Raw genomic sequence first — 7,190 nt, 5'->3', positions numbered from 1 at the left:
TCATCACCAAAAATAATTCATATGCAAGTTTTGATAAGAAAAAAAAAATTAGTGGGGCTCTTTAATTTAGAAGACTATAGAGATGTCCCTGATATTTAGAGAAATATAAGAATCATAGGTTTCAGCAGAAGAGAAGAACGGTAGTCATCATCAAAGCATAATATAATTTGCATTTCTTCCAAGTGTATCAGATGGTTGGCTTGGTATAGATTGTAGACAGTTGTAAAGGTAGGGGTGTAGCATCCATCAGAATGCATGCCTAGTATGTATGCATCTCTGGTAAAAAATAATATCAACTTTTCTTGCTTTATAACTGACAGATATATGTATGTGTGTGTGTCTGTGTTTCATCTTGTTGTACCCTTTTATTCAAATTGTAATTGAAGTACAAAGCAAAATGTTGTTGCTTATATTTGAGCATTCCAGACCTCTTATTACTGGACTAGACACCATGGTACATTCTGGAATGTAGCAAGTACTCATAAATATTAGAAGCTGTTATTGATGTGTATATACATAAGAGGTATCATAGCACTTCAGAGGGTGGATAATCAATCTACAGCCTAAAAATCTTGGTTTCCAATTCTGGGCATGGAAGTTTCATTAAAAATCACTGAGCCTCATTTTCTCCCATAAATGAAACAAAGATAATAGAAATTCTTGTGTAAGATTAATCAAAGATTGAGCTTTAAAAAAATATTTTGAAATATTTTAGAAACAAAATGCAGCTTATCAATACTACTTTTAAGTAAATGGACACAGCTTCTCATTGCCTAACTCTGCTCATGTGTAAAGCAGATTTGAAAAATCCCAAACTCTCTGACTTATATTTTACATTCTTTCAAGATAAAATGTTTTTCTTTTTCTCAATTATGAGAAAGTCATATAACTTTTGAAAAATATAAATAATATAGCAACACACAAGATTTTTTTAAACATCATGTTTTATACCATCATGACGGAACATCAAGCCACTATAGTAATCATATTTCTAGATCTCACCCCCTAGGCCTGGTAGACTGAATTAGTTTCTGAGTGTTACTAATCTTCCTGCCTGCAGGCGTCAAATTGCCATGTTTTTTGCGCTCCTCCTGTGGGAAAGTTTCCCTCCTTGCTCACTGACACTATGCTGGTCCATGTGACTCGCGTTGGTCCGTGGCACCTGAGGGGGACACCAGCGGCTCCTACAGGGGCTGCTCTTTCAGCCTGGCTCCCTGAGGCCTGGTCTAAGGGGAAGACAGAATAGAGCCTGCGTTCTACAGGATTCTATGACGGGCCTATGACCTCTGTCTCCTCACGCTACTCCCATGATTGTGTTTTAGTTCAAGGCAACAGAGATTTTGTGGATATAATTAAGTCTTCTAATCGCTTGATTTTAAGACAGGGAAGTTATCCAGATTACCTAGATTATATGAGTGTTTCAATAGCCAAGACGTTTCTTTTCTGACATAGAAAAAGAGGATATCTGAGATACTGAAAACAGGAGAGAAATTCATTGCAAGGAAGGTTCCCTGTTGCTGAGAAGCAGGAGGCTGCAGAGCAAAGATCTGAGAGCAAACTGCAGGAGGTGAATGGTCCCTGATACTTTGCAAGAAAAAGGCTGACAGCCTTTAAGAAAAAGGGGGCTTCAGTTGTCTGGCTGCAAGGAACTGAATTACATGAAAAATCTGAATGAAGTTGGAGGCAGATTTTTTTTCCCTAACTTCCAAACGAGAACCCAAACTAGCCAGGACCTTGACCTCTGGGACCAGCCCCCTGGGACCTCAAACTGTGACATGCTTAATGAGTATGGTTTTAAGACACTACGTTAGTGGTAATTTCTTACCCAGCAACAGAGAAATGACACAGATCTACAGGGACCAGGCCAGAGCAACCTACACAGAGCATGAACAAGAAATGAATGTAAAGAAACCATTGAAATGTGAGGGTTATTTTGTTACTTCCAAATCCTAATTAATACACTATATCTTCACATATACATTCACACAGAGGGTTTTAGTGCTGTTATATAAATGGCATCATATTAGAATTACTTCTTTGTAACTTAGTCATTCTCTCAATAATTCAGTGTGGAAATTTTTCATACCTATAAAAATGGATTCACAATACTGCTTGTAATGGTTGTGCAATTTTCCACTGTATGGATGCACAATAGCCTACTTCTGTTATTAAAAAAAAAAAAAAGCAACACTGCAGGTTTAAACAAACCTGATTTAATAAACTTACAGGTTGTACAAATGATTTTTTAAAACCCTGCAACATCCTTTTGTATAGATAAGATTTTCACAAAAATACAGAATGATGTTTGCTAATTTATAGCCTTTAACATTTTAATAATTTATAATCATTTAAATGTGCAATTACTACTATTTTCTAATTAGCATTTCTAATTTTACTCTTATTATATATTTATACACACACAATCCTTTCATACAGTTTTAAATGTTATAAATCCAAACATTACTAGGTATCTTTTATTTTTGTATTTTGACTTGAGTGTCTAGTCTCCTAATATAATTAAGAAAAAAGCATATAAATATCAAGCTAGAAATGATGACATGTAAGCAAAAATTCTTCCCTGCACCTTCCACATTTTCTGTTGGTATTTCAAACAGTGCTTGGAAAGTCCAAATTTTAAAGCCAGAGCAGCTGTTCAGCAAAATGTTCACACAAGCCAGCAGGCTAGTATGCTCTCAATAGGTTTGTATAACAAATAACTGTGAAGTTGTTTCTGCATAAATGAGAAGCTCATGGCCAACTACAAAGTTTACATGTGTAATTTAGGTCTAAGACTGGAAAAGATAGCTTGGAATGTGCATACCTGGTGTATATAAAGAGACAAAGTCTGTAATGATGGAATCAATGAAGAGTTCAGAACACTTTCGTCTAGATAACTTAAGGTATTCACTTGCATTCAGCAACACTAATTACCATTTTACTCAGTAAATTCCTTACAGCTCTTATGAAGCAAATATCATTTTCTCTACCCAAATCTTCTGCGCCTGATTATAGTGATTATAATTGTCTTTCTCTTCTGTTCAATGACTGTCTGTATATCATGATGCAGTTTGTATACCATGGAAATTTTATGAAGTACTTGGGGTCCTTTCAGACTGAAAACCATTGCCTAGACTGAAGATAACAATGATAAAGTGACAAAATGGTGAGATTAGTTATTTCTCTTCCATCTGACTGAAGAGTTTTAATGTAATTGATAATTTACTCTTGGTAGTAACTATATTTCAAGTGCTTTCATCTGAACAAACAAAAACTGCTTTTGAAAAAACTCTAATTCCTAAAACATTTACAACACATGGAAAACTGGCATTCTTGGCCAAACTAAGTGGCTTTAGCTATATTTCCTGTTATACTGGAAGCAAAGTGCCTTTGCCAAGAAAAGATTAATAATGCCAGCACTACCTGCATTGGTTGCTTGATTGCTTTTAGCAGCAGGAGTTTGAAACCCAAAGGCAGTAAATGGAATTATAAACTTTTTTACTTCATGGTATGAGGAAACATAATTATATGTTAGGATCTAAAATTTCAATGGCATATTTTATTTTTTACTATTGTGGCTATGCAAAAATTTCTTACAAGCATGAAAATTTATAGGAACTTCCTATACAATATAGCAATGTTCTAGTTCATGAATTTTTCACTTTAAAGGCAAATATACAGAGAACTCAACCTTTAGTGTCTTACCCAAAGATACTCTATCAAACTGGCTATTCTTTATGACACAATAGACAGAGAATATTACTCAACAAAATCTGAGAAAATGAAGGAGAAATATTCTATAAGAGAACAATAATTTTAGTTGAAAAAACAATCAAGGGACTACCTACAAAATTCTCCTCAACTCTATCAGTTGAAGTTCCACTACGAAGTCTTTAGAATTTCATAAGTTTCAGGAAAAAAATACCTCATCTTCTGATTTGTACTGAGTGAGTGAGTGAAAGTCACTCAGTTGTGTCCGACTCTTTGACATCCTTTGGACTATGCAGTCTAGGGAATTCTCCAGGTCAGAATATCGGAGTGGGTAGCCTTTCCCTTCTCCAGGGGATCTTCCCAACCCAGGGATTTGTTCCAGTTAATAAGAATAAGTATTTTTAAAATATCTTTATATGAAAAATTATGAATCTATAATATTAAGTATTATTTACTTGAATAATGATTGTTGTTTTTCTTCTGAGGCAAAGAAATTGAAATCTAAGCTGTACACAGCATGGAATGATAAACATGATTAGTAACACATAGCCTCTTGATTTGTGTATTTTGTCTAACCCTTGGCCCAGTAATTGCTGCTGGGTCCTTAAAGGTTCTTTCTTCAAAGAAAATCTGTCTTCTAAATCTCTTCCCCTTCCTTGGTGAAACTACATTCCTTGTATTACTAGAAACTAGATACATTTGTATGACTGTTATTTAATAATATAAATAAGTAAATGATCCATTCTGCTCATTTTTTTAAAGGTTGGGAATGAGGCATTTGTTACAATAGAGATTCAGTGGTATCACTATATTTAGATATTAATCTGTGTGACTTGAACATTTTTTCTAGAGATGTAACTCATAATGGAAGCATCCACTCTTCTTCCAAAGCACTGTAAAGATAAAAACCATCAACAAAATCCACCATTTACTTTTAATAGCAACCTCTATGCAAAGAGCATAGAAAAGATATATATATATATATATATACATATATATATATATAAATCATTTTATGCATGACTTTGGAAAAATATCAATCAGCATTTGGTGAATGTCTATTATGGATCATGCATTGAGATCACAAGAGAACAACTGCTCACTATTTTAAGGAAGCTCGCTGCATATTGGGGAAAACAGACATTACAATGTAATTGTAAACTACTTAATAAATGATGGAGTAGTTGGTGATTTTAGTCACTAAATCATGTATGACTCTAGCAACTCATGGACTGTAGCCCACCAGGCTCCTCTGTCCATGGGATTTCCCAGGCAAGAATATTGGAGTGGAGTGCCATTTCCTTCTCCAGAATGATGGCATATGTAGTGGTAAATATAGAGTGATGTGGGCAACAAAACGGAGGGCATTAAATCCATTATGAATTGCTGGTGGGGATTGTGGGCAGAGAAATGATCACAGCAGAAGAGATGTTTACATTCTTTGAATGAGGAGCTTATTTTGGGCTTCCCTGGTGGCTCAGTGGGTAAAGCGTCTGCCTCCAATGCGGGAGACCCAGGTTCGATCCCTGGGTAGGTAAGATCCCCCGGAGAAGGAAATGGTAACCCACTCCAGTACTCTTGCCTGGAGAATCCCATGGACGGAGAAGCCTGGTAGGCTACAGTCCATGGGGTCGCAAAGAGTCGGACACGACTGAGCGACTTCACTTTCACTTTCACTTTAAGAAGGGCAGAGAGTGGGCAAGGTCAGCCAGAAAGGAGAGCTGCGGGAGGTAGAAACAGTAAATAAAGATGCTCAAGTTTCAGAGAACATGGCAAACCGAGGAATTGAAAGTCCTCAAAGTGCCTTGTCATTTTCTGTTATCACATCTTAACACTATGTGTTTATTATTTCATAATTTCTATTGTATTTCGTTTTTCTGTTTTTGCATTACCTTGCTTTTCAGTTTTGCATTCTTATATTCTCCTTATTATCGGCTATTCCCCTTGATGGTGGTTTAGTAATTAAGTCATGTCCAACTCTTTGTGACCCCCCTGGACTGTAACCTGCCAGGCTCCTCTGTCCATGGAATTTTCCAGACCAGAATACTGGAGTAGGTTGTCATGCCCTTCCCCAGGGGATCTGTACCACCCAGGGATTATCTGCCTATTCCTGGCCTACTTCAAAGCCAGAAAACATAGATAAGACAGAGGAAAGACAGGCATTAGGCAACCATAAGTTCTAAATCTTTGATCTTTTAGAATAAGCATGCCAGGAAAATCTCATGGACAGAGGAGCCTGTGGGTTGCAGTCCATGGTGTCGCATAGAGTCAGACATAACTGAGCAACTTCACTTTCACCAACATGTTAATTTTTAATGAGAATATATGCACTGAATTTCATCCAGAATACTACTAATATTTTGGAATATATCTCTTTACATGTAGCACTGAAAATCTAATGAGAAATTTGCCATGATTTGAATCTTTCCTATAACTTATGGTAAGTTATTATTTAATCTCTATTCAGAAAAACAAAAGCAGTTTGTGCTTATTTCCTTTCTCCAATTAAGGGGTATTCAAAAGCACATACCAGGTTTTCATATCTGTTATATTAATACACAACACCCTGATTATTGGAAGCAAAAGAGATGCTCAATAAGTGCTTGACTGAATATGGGCACCAGAAATAATTCAAGAACCAAATATTTCTTTAAAAAGTCACCAAAGTACAAGTTATAAAATTTTCACTGAAATTGTGTTGAAAAGAGCTTTATTGCTCCACATCTCTTTACATGTGCTTACTGTGTTACCACCGACAACTTTGAGAAACCATTTTTGAAATTCCCAAGGATAGCAGAGCATTGTTTAATACAGGTGGAACAGTAATTATGATCAATGTAAATTTCCAAGCACAGATTGTGCAAGCTGCTGGTGCTGGCAATGCACTCTGTGTACGGATATCCACGTGCCAAATGTTGTATCTTTTAGCCCAGAGACATCTTTGGATTGGATATAAGCTGAGCATCGCATGCTGAAAAGTAAACAGGAACTCAGTATCTTAACTCAAGATGCAAACTCAGTATGAAAAATTAAATGAATGATAGTGAAAAGGCTGATAAAGCTTGTAGGAATTTAAATTTATACATTTAAACTTGTCTAGAAATTTAAGATAACTACCACTCCATAATATATTTTGCATCTTTTACCTCACTTTATGGTGTCTACTGATGATTATGGATCTTAAATTTTGTTAATCTTCATTTATAGTTCATATTTATATTATTTTTTCAATAAAATAAACTGTTTCCTAACATGAAGGTTAAAAATATTCTCCTGTATTTCTTGAAAAGGTTAAATATTTCATTTTTCACTCTGAAATATTTAGTCCATATTAAATTTTTGTGGATAGTTGATGTATGGATTACATTTCAAATTTTCTACCTGGATAGCTCATTGTCTCATCATTATTAGATTTGGTTTAGCTATAAATGTACTAATAGATTAATCCTTATGGGTTGACTGTACTTGTCTTTGATAGGTTA

General features: G+C 35.4%; 1 non-coding gene across 1 annotated transcript; it reads left to right on the top strand.

Annotated features, from left to right (window-relative positions):
- The first annotated feature begins 5,174 nt into the window (after positions 1 to 5,174).
- On the top strand, positions 5,175 to 5,246 carry TRNAW-CCA (transfer RNA tryptophan (anticodon CCA)). The gene has a single exon. It is a non-coding gene; the product is annotated as a tRNA-Trp (tRNA).
- The last annotated feature ends 1,944 nt before the right edge of the window (positions 5,247 to 7,190 follow it).

The sequence above is a fragment of the Budorcas taxicolor genome, chromosome 7, assembly GCF_023091745.1.
Source record: "Budorcas taxicolor isolate Tak-1 chromosome 7, Takin1.1, whole genome shotgun sequence".
Classification (NCBI taxonomy): Eukaryota; Metazoa; Chordata; class Mammalia; order Artiodactyla; family Bovidae; genus Budorcas; species Budorcas taxicolor.
Note: the sequence above shows the minus strand (reverse complement) of the source record. Positions and strands in the feature narration are given on the sequence as shown.